At 39.4% G+C, this 18,889-nt stretch overlaps 1 protein-coding gene and 1 pseudogene across 2 annotated transcripts in view; one reads left to right on the forward strand and one right to left on the reverse strand.

The window, feature by feature from the left end:
• TAFA1 (TAFA chemokine like family member 1) overlaps nucleotides 1-18,889 on the reverse strand; it is a 487,078-nt gene that overhangs the window by 459,440 nt on the left and 8,749 nt on the right. The gene's annotated exons all lie outside the window — the stretch shown is intronic.
• Nucleotides 964-2,609, forward strand: LOC118715025 (annotated as a pseudogene).

An 18,889-nucleotide genomic window follows, 5' to 3' on the forward strand; every position in this document is an offset into this window, starting at 1 on the left:
TGGGCCAAAGGAAGCCTCTGCTTGTCCCCCTAAAATCAAAGGGCCCCAAACAGTTCTCCCCCTTTACCCCAGTTTGGATAAATTTAAAAGGCTGGATGGCAGAGATTACAATGAAATATTTAACAGGATATTTTTAAAGGATTTAATAACTCTGTGATCAGAAGTTTGGCAAAATTTGAAGTTGATTTTTCAAGGACTGATAGGAAATCTTTACAGCCTCCTCAGCAACTGCCCAGACCCTTCTGTGAATTATCAGGGATATGAACACTGTACAGATGGGGGTAGGGGGAAACCAGGAGATTTTTAATAGCACATGTGACTGAAATGTCTTCCTAGTTTAAATCTACTTCTCCAGCCTCCTTAAAAATTGTTTTCAAAGGCAAATAAAAATATTAAGTGTCTTCTCTACAGATGTTAGTAACTATTTGGGCTTGTGGTCTCTGTGTTTGATTTCTCTGCATGTTTTATGTATGACATGCTATTTTTCTGTGATACCATCTGTGGATGATATCGCTAATTTGCAAAATAGCACTATTGAATCACTTAAACAGATAAACAGTTATATAAAACTTCTCAAATATGTAATAGAAACTAACCCAAAATGCTCTTCAGGTTCCTGTGAATTGGGAAAATATTCAGAATTTAATTTAATTTATAATTTGTTGGTTTAATTAAAATAGGCATGTCATTGGAGTTAGACTTAAATATCATACTTTTATTTTACCTAGGTTTACAAAAGTAAGTTCATATTATCTCTTACTAAATATATCAGTAGGAAAAAGCTTTGAATAATAAATGATTTTAAGTCTCATGGAGTTTTCATGGATAATCTAAACAAAATTGTTAAGGATTAATAAACTAAACAGTGTAACTAGGATAAAAAGATTTTCAAAGTAAAAACATTTAAAGGAGCGGTGGCCGGGCCGGGCGCCGGGAGCGGGAAGTGCCGGCGCGGCTGGAAAAATGCCAGTCCATTCCCGCGGGGATAGAAGGAGACAAACCATCACGATGAGATGCAGGTGGACTATGCTGAGAACGAGGGGAGCAGCTCCGAGGACGAGGACACGGAGAGCTCGTCGGTCTCCGAGGATGGGGACAGCTCAGAAATGGATGATGAAGATTGTGAAAGAAGAATGGAATGTTTAGATGAAATGTCCAATCTTGAAAAACAATTTACAGATCTCAAGGATCAACTTTATAAAGAACGATTAAGTCAGGTGGATGCAAAACTACAAGAAGTCATAGCTGGAAAAGCACCAGAATATTTGGAACCACTGGCAACTTTACAAGAAAATATGCAAATTCGTACAAAGGTAGCAGGAATCTATAGAGAGCTCTGCTTAGAATCTGTAAAGAACAAATATGAATGTGCAATTCAAGCTTCTCGCCAGCATTGTAAGAGTGAAAAGCTTTTGTTATATGATACAGTCCAGAGTGAACTAGAGGAGAAGATAAGAAGGCTTGAAGAGGGCAAGCACAGCATTGATATTACCTCAGAGCTGTGGAATGATGAGCTTCAGTCAAGAAAAAAATAGGAAGGATCCTTTCAGTCCTGACAAAAAGCCAGTTGTTGTTTCAGGTCCATATATAGTTTATATGAGAATACAAGAATACAAGAATACAAGATCTTGATATTCTTGAAGACTGGACAACAATTTGGAAGGCGATGGCTACACTGGGTCCACACAGAATGAAAACAGAACCACCCGTGAAACTGGAAAAACATCTGCACAGTGCTAGATCTGAAGAGGGAAGATTATATTACCATGGTGAATGGTATATTCATGGACAAACAATATGTATTGACAGAAAAGATGAATGTCCTACAAGTGCCGTTATTACAACAATTAACTATGATGAAGTTTGGTTTAAGAGGCCTGATGGAAGCAAATCTAAACTTTACATTTCACAGCTACAGAAAGGAAAATATTCAATTAAACATTCAAAATCATGATTTAAGTGTTATCTAAATCTACCTTATTAGTGTTACCAAATGTGATGTGCCATGGGAGTAAAAATGTATTCAATGACTTCAATATTCTTGCTGAATCATGAGAGACTGTGTATTTTTAGGTAGTATTCTAAGTAGACCTCATATTGATATGTTATTAAAACAGACAGAAAAAATGTTTAATTGTCATCATTATGTTTACTTACCTTTTAGGTCCAATGACCAATAGGTGTATATAGTAGGGGTTTCTTATTAAATGTTTTTATGCAAATCTCTGTTTAGTGAACTGTGTTGCTAAATAATTAATTTTATCTGCATTTTTTAAAATTTTCCGTATCTTTGTCACTCATTATGTGTTTGTAAATAAGCATCATAAAACTTTTCCTATAAATGGTTTGTACTAGGATATTAGCATTTAATCAGGATTGAAATTAATCATATGTATGTATGTATGTATAAGCATTATCAGCTTATTTAGAACTGATGGCCTTACTTTACAATCTTTTTTACCCAAAATTAAGCTATTGGGTTTGACAGCGAAAAGGAGCGCTTTTGTAGACTAGTAGCTTTCTTTCTCGTCTTCTTTGATTGTATGGTGGTGACCTATTTTTACAAATGATACTTAATGTTAATTAGTAAAATTAGTGTCAAGTAAAAACATGCTTCTATGTGTATTTCTCGTGAGCCTTTAGAGAGCAGGTGTTTATGCTGCAGCATTCGTGGTGGACAGTAACTGACAGTATTGTGGTGCTTGTTGTGCATTCTGATCTTCAAAACAGATTTTTAGTAAGCATTTTCCAGAGGTAAAAGTAGTTCCTTATACTAATTTTATTCCTAGGGCAAAATAGATAGGGATAATTTCCCTGAGTTCTCAAATTAGAAATTTTATCTACACTTCTACTCAATTCTATACTTCAAGGGCACTTGGTACAATTTAGAAAGTATTGGCTTCTCTTCTCTTAGCCACATTCAGAATTAATTTCTAAAGCCTCAGAAACAGAACGAATAATGGAAACCCTCAATATGGCAGCACAATTGACTGCAGTGTATATTAGGGTACAACCAAATCAAGTATTCTTGGTGGTCTTGTGCACTTTAATGTCTCTGTTATAGTGAGACTTGAGAGGATGAGGAAGAGATCTACTTATTAACACTTAGGGCAGGAATATCTGCATTATTCCATTTGTTTTCTTACTATTTTACCTCTGCAAATAGCTTTCTGTGTGGATCACTACTTCACAGTTGCCAAATGTTAAAATATTTGACATCTGAAATTCATTATCAGTAAAGTTATATACTTTGTTCTGTTTCTAATTAACCGTGGCAAATGTACATAATGTCGTAATCTGATAGTATTTGACAGTACTTATGTATACAATATTTCATAAGCATTTTTTATAAGATAAGTATTTTTAAATTTAGTATATAATAAAAAGATGTGTTTGAGTGTCAAAAAAAACAAAAACAAAAAAAAGTAAAAACATTTAGCAATAATTATATGTTATAGTATGTAATGGTACATGTACCTCAAAGTATTTTCCAAAATCTTTTGGTAACTTGAAAACATAGCATTTTACTAAGTTAAATGATAGAACTTATTGACTATCTAGGTCAGCAATTTCCAACTGGTGTGCCTCAAGAATTTTTAAAACATATAATGCCTGACAGTTTAATCAAGGGTACTGACCAATTTTTCCTTAGATTGTTAAATAAAGAAGTAACAAGTAGCTGTGTGATGTGAATGGATCAAAATTATACTTATTTTTTTTTGTTAAGTTAGCAAAAAAATATATTTTTTGGTGTGCTGCAGAATTTTAGCAATTAGTTCATGTGAGCCACCAGATGAAAGAGGTTAAAAATCTAACTCATTATCAAATAAGATCATTTGGTAAATATTAATTGTTAAATAAGTCTAAGTTTATTTTTTACTTCCTGTTAGAAAGACATTAAAAGATAAATTTGGCCCTAACCAGTTTGGCTCAGTGAATAGATTCTGGTCAAAGGCATGTACCTTGGTTGTAGGCACATCCCCAGTAGGAGGAGTGCAGGAAGCAGCTGATCAAAGTTTCTCTCTCATCGATGTCTCTAACTCTCTATCCTTCTCCCTTTCTCTCTGTAAAACATCAATAAAATGTATTTAAAAGAAAAAGATAAATTGGATCTATTAATAAAAATATCTTGCATTTTCATTGAGGAAGCATGTATTTCTAAAAGTTATGACATAATGTTTGCCTATTAATAAAAACCTTTGTGTCTAAAGATTATGAAATGTAATCATAGTTTTACCAATCTATAGAATATTGGCTGATTCATAAATGCTTACTTTAGATGCCTTTAGAAATTAAGATTGCTAAGTTTTAAGAACTCTAATTAAAATGAAAGGAAAATAATGTTTTTATTAATGGAAGGTATAAGTTATAGAGATACATTTTGGGGGGAATTTAGAAGTGATTTGTCCTAAAATAATAATAAAAGTATAATATGCTAATTAGACCAGACAGCTGAACGATCTTCTGGACATGCTTCCAGATGAAGCCCTGGTGGCAAAGGCTGAGGCAGAGGCAGTTAGGGGTGATCAGGCAAGAAGGCAGAATGGTTTAGTTGATCCGACAGGAAGGCAGGATGGTTAGGGACAATCAGGCAGGCAGGCAAGTGGTTAGGGGCAATGAGGCAGAGGTAGTTAAGGATGATCATGCAGGCAGGTGAGCAGTTAGGGGTGATTAGGCAAGCAGGCAGAGTGGTTAGGGAAGATCAGGCAGGTGAGAACTTAGGAGACAGAAGTCCCAATTTGCAAGAGGTTGCAAGCAAGGCTGAGGGAATCTCACCTCCCCAACCCCGCCTGTGCACAAATTTCATGCACCGGGCCTCTAGTTTCTGAATAAGAGACTGACTAAATTCAATAAGGAAAGTTATAAATGGTTTTTTGATTTAAACAAATTTAGTTAAGCACAAGAATATAAATGGTTTTCTTCCTTTAAAAAAAAAAGGACAAAGTTTTTCGGACTATTGGTCTGGTCCTAATAATATATTATGAAAAATTTTCTGCCTAGAAAGAAAGTATCTGTGTTTTATGATTTATGTTGTCTTAGTCAGGTCCTTGGTTACTTAAAAAACTGAATATTCTTAATAGTAAAAGCTAAAGGGTTTTTTTTGTTTTTTTTGTTTTTGTTTTTACTTTGTTTATATCAGAAGTGTGGAACATCTGACCCACAGGCTATATAAGGCCCTCAAAATCAGTTGGTCTGGCCTGCCACAGGTGAGTTAATTAAATGTTTGACTAAATATAGCAGGCTAATTTTTAAGTTGGTAATTTTGGCCCTTGCAGAAAAAAGGGTTTCCCACTCCTGGAAAGTGGATAGTTAAGTATGGATTCATAGTAGTCTGTGATCCTTTTCATTAAATGTCCAAAGCTTTTTAACATATTTTGACAAAAAAAAAAAAATCTACTTCCCAATATTCAAATTTTAAATGGTATTTTTCTTGACCTGAAAACAATTCTGAGTTATTCTAGAGGGCCCCTGGAACACCTCAAGAGATTTATTCTCTCTCTCTCTTTATGAAAGGGAAATATTAAACTAATTAGCTTTATTGGGTGTGTTGAATCATTTTCAAATATCCTATCTAATAAAGAGGGAATATGCTAATTGATCTTCATGCCATTGCAAAGATGGTGGTACCCACAGCCATTAAGGAGGAAATATGCTAATTGACTGCCATGACCTCAAAGATGGCGGTGCCCACAGCCACAAGATGTAACCAGAGCCGGCTGAGGCTTGTGCTGCCAGCAGTGGCAGCAGTAGAGGTGTGATAGGGTGTCGCCTTCCCCTGATATGGGTTGCCTCCTGTTCCTGAGGGCTCCCAGCCTGTGAAAGGGGGCAGGCCAGACTTAGGTACCCCCGTTCATGCACTGGGTCTCTAGTGGGATTATAAACTTTGAGGGTATACTAAATGGGTAATATTATTCATATAAATATAAATGACATAAATTATATGAAATTTCTGAAATTCTCAAATGCCTGGTATAATGTTATTACTTACTAGAGGCCCAGTACATGGATTCGCGCACCATGAGGTCCTTCAGCCTGGCCTGTGGGGATCAGTGGACCTCTGTGCCACCACAGCCTGGCCTTACTTGCCAGCTTGTTGAGGGGAGGTGCATGCAGGGGGAGTATTCACGAGAGTGGCACAGGTCTGATGCCCGTAGGTCAGCTGAGCGGTGTTCTAGCCGTGGGAGTGCACGGACCACCAGAGGAAAGCTCCTGCATTGAATGTCTGCCCCCTGGTGGTCAGTGTGCATCATAGCTACCAGCAGATCATCCAGTCATCTGGTCATCTGGTCGCTTAGGGTTTTATATATAGCAATAATTCTAGTTATTTCCTTAAAATGTTTAGTGTCTTAAACAAATTCCCTAATCAATTACATTATCTTTAACCTTGGGTATTTTCAGTCATTGACACTTACAGAGAGCCATTGTATACTGGGATGCTTTGGATATCCATATATTTTACCTTCAGAGAGACTTATGGAGAGGACTCTGACACTACAACATACAGGTTTCTGATACACTTTCAGATCATACATCAAACTGGGTAAAAAGTTACCGAAATCTAATGGGGGGAAATGATGGCTCCATAAAGCTACTGATAAAATATCAAGATGAACAAGAATTAATTATGGTGGACTGAATGAATTGATGAGGATGATTATAATTTTTATGACTTTTATTTGAAATATTACTGATTTTTAAAATCTCTGTTTGCCAGACTTAAGGAAACTTTTTCTCTTAAGCTATCTATGATTTAGAACAATTTGATAAACTACACATTTTAATGAATTAAAACATTTGACACCTTTCCCCTACCTCTATGGTCAGCAAACTACGGCTCGAAAGCCACATGTTGCTCTTTGGCCCCTTGAGTGTGGCTCTTCCACAGAATACCCCAGCCTGGGTGAGTCTATTTTGAAGAAGTGGCATTAGGAGAAGTTTCTGTTTAAAAAAATTTGGCTCTCAAAATAAATTTCTATTGTTGTACTGTTGATATTGGGCTCTGTTGACTAATGAGTCTGCCAACCTGATTACTGAATTATCTGGAAACTCTTAGTGAGTAACCTTATTTTTCATGGCATTACAGTTATCTGCATAAGTTTAAGAAGAACAAGTTCTCTTTGTAGCAGGGAATAATTGAAGACAGGTCATATAACCAAAAAGGCTTTGTCATGTCTGAGAATGCATAAACTGCATATGACCAGACAGCCTTAAGGAACCAGGACAGACTCATGAAAGCCAATAAAAATAAATAAAAAAAAAACCTGGAAAACAGCCTGAGACCTTGCTTACAGGGTTTCCAGAAAAGTTACTTCCTGCCAGGTTCAGAAACTTCAGGATATTTGGGGAACCTTGAGAAGAGAAGAAGGAATTCACCCAAATCTAAAGGCACTGTAGGTGAGTTTGATGGCTAACAGATTTAAAAGAGCCTATAAGATCAATTGCTATTCTTGTTGTATTTATACAAACACCAGAACAGGTTTATTAAAACTAGACTGATTTTGCAAATAAATCAGTCCTAATTGGTCTATCTTTGGTACAATAGAGAGGATTTTCCATTGAAAAATTATGTTTCAATAGAAACTACGATATAACATACAGGTATGGATATTAAATTCTAGTTTATTAGCTTCCTTGAGGTTTTTGTTATTAGCTGTGTTCTGGAGTGGATCCTGAATTCTTCAAGTTTTCTCAAATATTTGTTTCCAACTTTCTAAACTAACATTTCTAATTTTCTCTCACTTTTGACTTGAAATCATTGAAAACCAAACTGCTTATTTTCCAAATCCCCACAAACTATAGCCCACCTTGACATAAATTTCAGAGGAATTGCTCAGTAGCCATGCTTAGACAATCCGGCCTGCCTGCAGTATAAGCTGCTGAGAAGTTTGCCTGATTCTCAATGACATCATCAGAGACATCAGGAAACTGCAAGAGACCATTCAAGCCTGCCCTCCAACCACTTTCCCGCTGGAGCTCTCAGGGCTCAGATGCTGGCTTATAACTCGCTCCAATGAGTTTGTTTCCATAAGAAATGTCTCTTCGCAAATACCTGAGTGCTTGCTTACACAGCGTAGGCCTGTTGGGGAGCCCACCTCATCACCCCTCCTGAAAAGAAACACAGCTGTTAAATGCAACCGACCTGTTCTCAGCACTGAATCATTGGTTCAGTAGGATATGGAGCAATCTATTAACTTCACTTTCGGGCTGTGGAACTTCTTATTTGAAGTTTCAATATGGGGACTGAGGCAGAGAAGAATTTGCCACCCCCCAAGTATGCCTTTTCAAAATCTCAATGGTTTTAAACTTGTTATTTCCAATAAACAAAAGACTCATCATTAAATGTTGACCTTCCCCCCAGCTGCTAGAGGAGCAGCTCCAGGAGGGAGCTGTGGCCACAGAGACACAGCTAGGCATGGACTGTGTGCCAGCGGGACCAGGGAGGCCCCAGGATTGGTCTCCGCTGTGTCCCGCTGTTGGTGCCCAGCAAACGTTTATTCTGCTCTTCCTTCTCCCTTGAATTGCCTTACTATCTCTGAAGTCCCACACCACTACCCTCCCCCCCATTTCTCCTTGGCTCATGGGGGCCTGGAAGCCTGATTGCCTAATCTGTCCTAGGTCCCATATTCTTAGGAAACCCCCATACATGCATATGTAATAAATGTGGTCATTTTCTCCCATCAATCTGTCTCCTCATGTTAATGTGATTATTAGCCCAGCCGGAAGAACATAGAAGGGTAGGAGGAAATTCCTGTTCCTCCTCTACCCCATCATACTCTCTTTTTTCTGCCATGATGAACAGTGCCATTTCAAACAGATGCTGCTCCTCACTGTGGGCTGAAGAGAACCTGGTCACATGCTCCCCTCAGCCTCAGTGGGCAGGGGCACGAGCAGGAACTAACTCTTACGGCCTTTAGCCATGGAGATTTGAAGCTGATTGGTTACCATAGCACTACCAATGTCAACTCATGGCACATAAAGTAATTACTAAAATTCTGTGGCACACCAAAAACACTTTATATTTTTCCTGATCTAACAAAATATAGGTATAATTTTGAGTCATTCACACTGGACATCTAATGTTGGCTGCTGTCATTCTTTTTATTTGGCAATCTAAGGAAAAAGAGGTCCATGCCCCTGACTAAATAGTCAGATTTCACAGGTTTTCAAATTTCTTGTAGCACATCAGTCGCAAATCGTTGACCTCGCCTATTATGAGGTACGTGTATTTCCATCTTACTAACATCCATCACAGCTAACACTAATAATACTGGCCGAGAAGGGGATTTCAGTATGGCAGCCAGTAAGAGCATGTAATCTGGAACCAAATCACTGCAGTTCAGAATCTGGCTTTGCCTCTTTAACTCTGCACTTTGGGCAGGATATTCAAAGTCTCTGAGCTTTACCTCCCTCACCAGTAGAAAGAAAAGAACAAGAGCAGCTGCCTTACTGTGGTAAGTGTAAGGATTAATGAATGAAATCAAACCATTAACACAGTGCCAGGCATATAGTGACATACTTAATAAAAATCTATATTTAGTGTATATATAAATCTCAGACACAATTGAGGAGTGCTAATTAATTTTTTTATTCCAACGTCAGCTTCCACTGCTTGTCTCCTGCTGTCTTCAAAACATTCTTACCTGCATTTATTAATCCGTGTCATAGCTGTACCTTTTCCCTGATCTTCTGACCTTCCTCAGATTTTTCTGGTGTATCTTCCTTTCCGCTTCCGGGTCTGCATAGTGACCTCAATGTTGCCTAGAATTCTTCACTGCCCCAAATCCAGCCTTAAGACTTGGTTAGCCCTTCCTACTTCTTCAGGTCTCATTTGAAATATGTATATTTTTAATGAAAGCCTTGACCAAGATCATACCTAACCATCCCAAACAACCCGTCCAAAGAAGGAAAAAGGGGGGAGAGATGGTCTTGGAGCCTTTCAAGAGGCACAGAAGAAACACAGCGATATCTGTTTTGGCAGGAACCCCATTGCACTTACGTAACACTGGATACATATTACAGACACTACGTGAAGCTTCTATTAGAATCACAACTGCCTTGAATTAGCATTTTTAATATCGCTTTCTGTTGATGAATAATGCCGTATCCAGAAGAAAGAACTTTGCACCAGATCTTATTCATACAAACAAGTACATCAGTAGAGCCTTCTGTTTATAATGATAACAAACTACCCTTCTTTTCAACAATTTAATTAAATACAATTAACTCTGGTTTGTTGTGCCAACCTATTAGTGTCAAATTGAATATAAAGAGACTTATGAAAAGATTATAATAAATTCTTTACACTACTGTAAAATTACTCCAATCCTCTGCTCTCCAAAAATACTTACAAGCATTTTTGAAGTGTGTTAATGAGGACAGTAAGAAAGACAGAGTTTTACCAGCCAACTTGCAAGGCTGCTGTAAGGCTTTGACCTCTTCAGTGGAGCACCCTTGCCTGTTGGGCCTGTGTTCAAGAGACTCTGAAACGCTAATTGCAAATTTATCATCATTTTAAATATCTTTAATCCATGCTTCTATCTGTATAAGCTAGTCTCTCATGCTTAAACAAATTACCTAGAGGCTTGAAACATTGGCACTTTTGTTTTTGCTAAGGTTAAAAATATTAGACACCATGATACCTAGGCAACTCTCAGTATACAAAGACATCATTTTGTATTCAGAGCAAGCAGAAAATATGAGGTATACATAAGAGTTTATAAAAATGGGACCCTAGGATGCAAGCCATGGACATTTAGGTATCATGTGTTTATCAGTATATACCTGCAGTTCTTCCATTAGTAGTTGGGTTCTATGATAAAGAGTTAATGTGTTATTATAAAAACAACACAGTTCATTTAAAAAGCAGCTGACAAAGTATTAATGGATATTATTATATTTCATTTGACTAGTAGTTCTTTGAATAGAGTTATAATAAACTTATGATTCATTTTGAGAATCATAAAGCACCAATACTGACTTTTGGGCTGATGCTCAATTTTGGACTTTTTCTTATTAATAAGTTATTGGCCAGATGTTTAAATTAATTAGCCAAATTTCCCTATTATTTGTGGTTATACAGACTCTACATAACTTATTGATTAGAGTACTACTGGGAGGAAGGATACTATAAATATTGGCCTGTTTATATTGACTTAGAACTCAAGGCTAGTCATTGTGGATTCCAGAGCAGAGATTAGCCATAAGATCCCTATCTCTTGTCTTTTCTGAGTACATGGAAAAGTGTCAGAAAGCTTGATGTGTTCATAAAGCAAGTAAAAACAGCCCGAGCTGTAAAATTTCTATGTGCATTTCTTTATGCAATAAACTATTATGGGTGAATGTGTTAGTGTCAAGTAGTCCTTCTATACCATCTTTGCTTTGACATTCATATATTTGTACTAGAGGCCTAGTGCATGAAATTTGTGCACGGGGGAATGGGGGTGGGGGATAGAGGAGTGATCCTCAGCCCAGCCTACACCCTCTCCAAGCTGGGACCCCTTGAGGAATGTCCGACTGCTCATTTAGGCCCAAATCCCAAATCCCAAATGGGCAATCGGACATCCCTCTCACAATCCAGGACTGCTGGCTCCAAACTGCCCTCTCCTGCAGGCCTGGGTCCCCGCCCCCCCAACTGTTCTCCCCTTCAAGCCTTGCCACGCTCCCTCCCAACTATCCTCCCCTGAAAGCCTGGTCCCCCCCCAACTGCCCTCCCCTGGAGACCTGGGACCCCCCCCCCAAATGTCCTCCCTTGCTGACTTGATCTCCGCCAACTGCCCTCCTCTGCTGGCCTGGTCACCCCTAACTTCCCACAACTACCCTCCTCTGCTGGCCTGGTCACCCCTAACTTCCCACAACTACCCTCCCCTGCAGGCCATCTTGTATCCACATGGGGGCAGCCATCTTTGACCACATGAAGGCAGCCATCTTGTGTCTTGGTGTGACGGTCAATTTGCATATTACTTTAATTAGCTATTACTTTAATAACAATATAAGGAGATGCCAAGTACTAGAGGCCTACTCTATGGCAGTTGTAGAACAGACATCTTCTCTATTTCTCACTTAAGGTAGAGATTTTATAAACATGAATCTTCACTTCATAGATGAGGCAGGAGGAGTGGCACTGAATTGCCCACACTTAGAACATGATAAAATAGAGCTGATATGTGAAGTCCTGTTTTTACTTATACACCCACCTGCTCTTAGCCCTACAACTACTGGGCCCAGAGTCACTGGTGACAAGGAAGGTGAGGTCAGGTAAAAATCCTGTAAGCAAGTCAGCTCTGTAATTCCCAATGATGTACACAGGTGAGACACAATGATGAGTACTTACCCTGTGTTAGGACTCATTCTAAATACTTTGTTTGTATCAACATGTTTAATTGTTTAAATCATTATTTTTAAATGAGTAGCATAGTCCACTTTGAGGGGAAATCAGTTACCTGTAAGCATAGGCCAGCGGACCTGAGGGGAGTGGTTGTTATTGTTTCTGAAATCATTCCCTTCTCTTTAACCAAGCCAGTGCCTGAGCAGGGTTTGGGAGGACTCAGAGGTTGAATCTGAACTGAAATACAATGGACGCCATGTTGGTCCACAATGGAGTCCTAGGAAGAGTGGACTGTGTCAGGAAGCTGCCATCACTGGCCATGGGGCTATTGCCGAGGGGAGGAAGAAATGTATTTTTCTGATAAGAGGACTTGCAAAGGGAGACATCAGGCCTGATTCCATAAGCAATTCCTACCTAACACACTATTGAGCTACAGGTCTAGAAAGTTTTATCTGAAAGACAGCAAGTTCATATGTTTGCAAAAAGACACTATTGCAAACGATCAAATCACTTACTGGAAAGGACAGCCCACTTTACAATATTCTAGATAATTTATAAAGTTTCCACATGATAAATGCCAAAAATCTCATCAAAAAGTGAAATTGCAGTTACAGAGAATTTTCTTCCAGTGGAAATGAGTCCAATAAATGTAGATTCATTCTCTGCTGCCACTTCCCTATCTGTAAGCTCAAAAAAGGGCCTTCAAACTCTAAAAAATGCATTTGGAGACAATAGCCTATTAAAAATACTTGAAAATGAGGTTCTATCCATCCAATAAGGATAAAAAGCACACTTCCAGCCAGACCTGTGGGCACACAAAATTAAGACTGAAGCATCGTTCAGCCATGGCACTCAAAATTATTGCAGGACACGGCTGAGCTAAGTGCCCAGATAGCTGCCTGCGAACGCAGAGCTAGGCCCTCACAGAGAAAGGCGCTGTGTGTTAGTCTGACTGCCGCCAGCTGGCTGATGCTCCTAAAAGCAGGACTTGGTTGTGACGGAAGGAGCGCCGGCCGGGGAGCCTCTCAGCTTTATCATTATTGACCACATTCCGCAGGGTTTTGTACATGGAGGTCACAGTACCAACCATGGAGGGTTGTGGTACAGATCAAACGTCTTATCTTAAGAAACAGCCTGTTCCAGTGCAGAAGTACAGCACAGACTCAATAAACGGAACCTTGTTCAGAGATGGAAAGCTCTGAACTTGCGCTCCCAAACTCCATGTCTTAAAAAAGTCAATGATGTTTTCTTAAAGATATTTTTAATCAGTAAAAGGGGGGGGGGGAAATCTACAAGGTTATTTGGGGGATTCCATGCAACATTAAACAGGACCATTAATTCTTTAGTTCACCCAGCAAGTAGTTATTTGGCCTGGCTATGTGCTCCAGAACTGCCGGCTACTGATCCCTCTCATAGGGAGCGGAGATCTAGGACGAAGCAGTGGGAGTCCCAGGGACTCGGAGTGTGGCCCCAGTGCTGTTGCTACATTTTTGTTAATTAATAGACTTGCTCTTGATAGAAACTCTAATTGTAGGCACTGGGGCTCTTTCCTCCCATCTTACCTAGCTCTCCTTCTGTGGTCATGTGTGTACCTTAGATTACAAAACAGTAATGAAGAAAACAATCTTGCTTTCTCTTTCATTGGAATAATACAAAGTTTTTCTAATAGTCTAGGGCCTACAGCAATTCGGGTTTTCCCACACCTCTACCCTGGCTCCCCTCACCTGCCTCTAACCTTCTCTTATTCTGTTCCCTCTGCTGGAATAGACCTCCCTCGATCCTTCGCTCCCCGCTCACTCTCTAGCACACATCTGAAACCCAACACAGATCCACCCCCTTCCAGAGGGTTTTTCAAACCTTCTCTGCTGGGAATGACTGCCTCCTGCTTTAGGGCCACAAAGCATGCTGCTGGGGTTGAGCTCATCGGGAAGTGATGAGACGGCGACAGAACTGTCTAATGCCGCACTATCTCAAACAGTAGTCACTAGACACGTGTTGCTATTTAAATGTAACTGTAGTTTGGTTCATTTTTCCATTTTCCAATGAAGTGTTTTATGACAGCATCTTGGGAGTAGGAGAGGGATTCTGGAGAAAGTTACGTCACAGCAAGCTGGTCCTAGACTCTGGACTACCCGCCAGTGTCAGTCCATCTTCTGGAGAAGAGCTGAGACAGACCCTGCCTTCACATTGAGGCTCTGTGGGAACAGTCACTGTGATGGATTGTCAGGGTTGGGGACAGAGAGAGGGCAGGGGACTGGCAGCACAGATGCCATCAATCTGCTTTTACTTCTAAACAATCCTGGGAGGAGCTGTCAGAAATGTTGTCCTACAAACGTTCACCCAGTGACCTAGTTTCTCAGACACATGTCTAGTATGTGGCATCTTGCATTTTCATCAGATAAAGAGACATAAGAAGCCACAAAGACAATTGCATTTTGCATTTAACAAGACATCATTGGGAGGCTTTTGAATTGCATGGTCTCCTGTCTTGTACCTTATTATTATCTTTCAGAAATGGCTTTACTTTATTTTGTATTAATTTACTATGTCACATGTTTTAAAAATCAGAGTTTGATGATGGACTTGTCTCTAGTTATTGTTTCCTCATAGAACAGTGGTGACATTCCTTACCACAGCACATTGAGGAAGTGGAATGTCAAACGCCAACCTGTTTCCACTTCCCAGTGGAAAAGCAGGTAGGTAATACATTCCTGGAGAATACATTTATAAATCACTAATTACTTTTATAAAATAACATAAGCCTATTAACATGCTCATATTTTATAAAATGGAGCCCTACAGACATAAACATAAACATAATGTTGACTTACCATATTTTTCGGACCATAAGACGCACTTTTTTTCCCCCAGAAGTGGGGGGGGGGGGGGGAAGTCCCTGCGTCTTATGGTCCAAATATAGCCTACACATATACTTTAAAAAAAAAAGTTTTTTTACTTGCCCGGCTCTGTGTGGTCTCTGTGTGCTTGCCCGGCTCTAAAATGGTTCTAAATGCTGCTGTTTACTTTACAGGGTTGATTACATGTGTTTATGACTGTGATGTTGGGTTTTAATGCACATAAAATATTTTAGGACACTATTTGTTTCAGAATCTTTTTTTCTTCATTTCCCTTCTCTAAAAACTGGTGCATCTTATGGTCCGGAGTGTCTTATGGTCCAAAAAATACGGTAAGTTGCGCACATGGGCTCTTGGGCAGTACAGATCGGTCACCACACAAATCAGTGTGAGGCTGGTTCGTATATACATTGTTTCCACCAGGATACCACAATTCAGGGATGTCTTAAAGTCCAGTCCCCAACACATTTAGAATCCAAAATATGTAAATATGCATCATTACACACTACAGGGTTAACCAAATAGTCCACAGCAAACTTAATTGATAATGATGAAACTAGACCCACACTAATTTATAGCTGAAAATCACCAACAACTCAAACAACACTCAGAACACACTGATAAACTGTGCTTCGGCAACTTGCATGAATTCCATTTGCATGCAGGCATTTTCAATGTTTCCAAGAGAAAAGCATTCTATTTTTCCTAGTAAAGTACTGGATTGAAAAAGCTTGGCCAGCCTTAGTTACATGCCCTTACTAGTAGAATCATAATTCAGTTGGGGTACTAATAGGTAGTCTATACTTTCATATACAAAATGAAGACACATGAAATCTTTTGTTTTATGTTTTCTTATTCATTTCAAAGAGAGGAAGGAATAAGGAGAGAGAGAGAAACATCAATGATGAGAGAAAACCATCAATTGGATGCCTCCTATACCCTCCTGCTGGGGATCAAGCCCAAAACCTGGACATGTGCCCTGACAGGGAATCAAATTGTGACTTCCTGGTTCATGGGTCAATGCTCAACCACTGAGCCACACCAGCAGGGCAAGACACATAAAATCTTAAATCACTTGATCAAAAGAATCATGACAAAAAAAAACAAAAAAAACTTTGTTACAACGTATTAGTGGACTTTAGAGAAGATGTTGAAAATTTTAATAAAATGTTCAATTAAGGGTTATACCAGTATCACTATGAGGCCTGCTGCTTCCCTCTGGCTTATTACATTTGCAAATTAGTATTTTCCCCAAACCTTAATCTAGAGGAAAATGAATGGATTTTTAGCTAAGATTTAAATGAGACCTCTGTCCATCCCATTGCCTTCATTCCATAAATGCTCACTGTTTTCAGACCACCCCCCCACCCCCCCCACCCACCCCCGTGTCAGACACAGAGCGCAGAAATCCAGGGTTTCAGCACACTGGGCGTAACTCAGGCTAGGACTAAGCCATGGGCGTAACTATAAAGCAGGCCAAGACATGTGTGCATAACAATTCCTTTTGCCTTCCCTCTCTCCACCCTGCCTGCAAAGAAGGATTTGATAAATTCCTTAGGAATCAAACAATGCTGGAGCAGGAGATAATCTTGCCTGAGGTCACACACAGACAACTTTCAGGTAGGATTCGGCACTGAGTCAAGTTTTGTCTGGCCCACCTGGCACTTCAAAGATAAGGAAATTGTACCCAAAAGTCTAGGTTTTCATCTTAGCTGAAAACATTGGATGTTCTTGTCATACTGAGCCCATCACCGATGTGCCTTCTCCCAGTGCACATACTTGTTAGTTGACACAGTTCAGCATCTTGTATGTCTGGTCCTCCGGCTGTTCAGATCAGTTTTGTTAACCTGCCTGGTCTATGAAGGTGTTTGGCTTGCTCATCAATGAAACCATTCAGAAAGTTTTCAAATAGTTTTAGCAGAAGGTTTTTAAACATACACAAAGGTGAATTTATACTGAATCTTACTCTATCAAATGGATAAAACCAATGAATCAGTTCCTTGGGCAGCTCAGAGCTTCACTATTTGGCAGAATATGCCTTAATGTTTGGGGAAGGCATGGCTCACCTCCTTGGAGTTGCTGAGCCCCGTGTGAAAATCCCTCATTCCTCCCAGCCCTCTCTTCTGGAGCCTTGCAACCGGCTCTGTGAGACCCGGAAGCTCCAGCAGCCCACTGCTCACTCTCCTGCTCTCTGCTCTGTGGTGTTAGATATCAAAAGGCTTAATGCACACTTGCCTGGTAGTATGTTATTCTTAAAGTATATAGAATTCCTGCTTGTTGATCAGAATATATTTATTAAATATTTACAGAATATATTTATTGAATACTTACACAATACTAAGTGGGACATATGACCAGTTGGCCTACTGACCCTAACCCAAGATATACTGTCAATTTCAAGAGGCTTGATTTGCCTTTTCCCCAGTGTGTGCAGTGGCCCACCTAAATCTGGACCCTGGCATTCTGTCTTCACTTCAAAGCACATGACTCTTAGTCCTTTCTTCATCCATGCAAGTGGAAATCAGGAAAACCCCATGGATATAAATAGACTCAATTAGCTTGGTTTTATTTGTGGGTAAATGGAGCATCCCTGGAAAAGATGGTCTAATGAGGAATAATAAGATGGATGCAGGAATTGCACCAGCAGAACAACAACCTTGGCTGAGGACACAAGGGGTCTTCCTCCTCCTATACTCAGTGAGGATTGGTTTGCCCCCTTCCTTACATGGATGCAGAATCCACTTCATGAATAGGCAGATGCTGTAGCATACCTATCCCTCTTCGGAGAGAACATCACTGTAATAAAATTACTTATCTTTTCTTTCTCTGCAACTTTATTATATAGAGAAGGAAAAATAGTGGGCTAAGATGACCCCTAAGTGCCTTAAAGACATTATCTTTTGAGAATTCTATTCATTTAAGCAAATTATTATTTTTAAAAATCATCTTGCTCTGGCCAGTGTTTCTCAGTGGTTAGAGTGTTGGCCCACACTCCAATGTGTCTGATTCCAGGTCAAAGGCACCTACTGGCTTGCAGTTTCCATCCTGGGCCTCAGTCAGAGACAAGCAGAGACAACCAATCAATGTGTCTCTCACCTCTCTCTCTCTCTCTCTCTCTCTCTCTCTCTCTCTCTCTCTCTCTCTCTCTCTCTCTCTCTCCCTCTCCCTCCCTCCCTTCCACTCTTTCTAAAAATCAATGAGAAAAATATTGTGGGGGGAGGATTAATCTTCATTTTACCCCAAAGAAAAAAAAAACGGTGCTTCTGTAGAGTTATTTTCTCAATGTTACAAAGATAAAGTGAATTTTTCTTTTGATATCAAAAGATTTAAAAGCAAAAAGCCTTTCCCTATTTGCTAAGTGAATTTTTTTCTCAGTCACCCAAGACCAAGATTTTAAATCTACAGGGAAAGGGGGGGGGGGGGGGAATCATGCCATGGCTGAAAACTATAAGGATTTAAATGTTTTATTACATTTGTAAGTATATTCTTTGGGTTGTTTTAATTAATGGAATAGCCGTCAAATGTGGAATAAAGTCAAATATCTACTCAAAGATTTTGCACAGATACATACAAGTTCTACTGCCTATTCAATGTTTGCATCACTCTTCATGGGAGGTAGCTCTTAATTACAGACACATACACACTCACTCACAGGTAGTAACCAATAAAGAAAAGCTTAAGATTTTACCGGAACAGTCACCCCTTCTTT

The sequence above is a fragment of the Pipistrellus kuhlii genome, unplaced genomic scaffold (assembly GCF_014108245.1).
Source record: "Pipistrellus kuhlii isolate mPipKuh1 unplaced genomic scaffold, mPipKuh1.p scaffold_m20_p_11, whole genome shotgun sequence".
Classification (NCBI taxonomy): Eukaryota; Metazoa; Chordata; class Mammalia; order Chiroptera; family Vespertilionidae; genus Pipistrellus; species Pipistrellus kuhlii.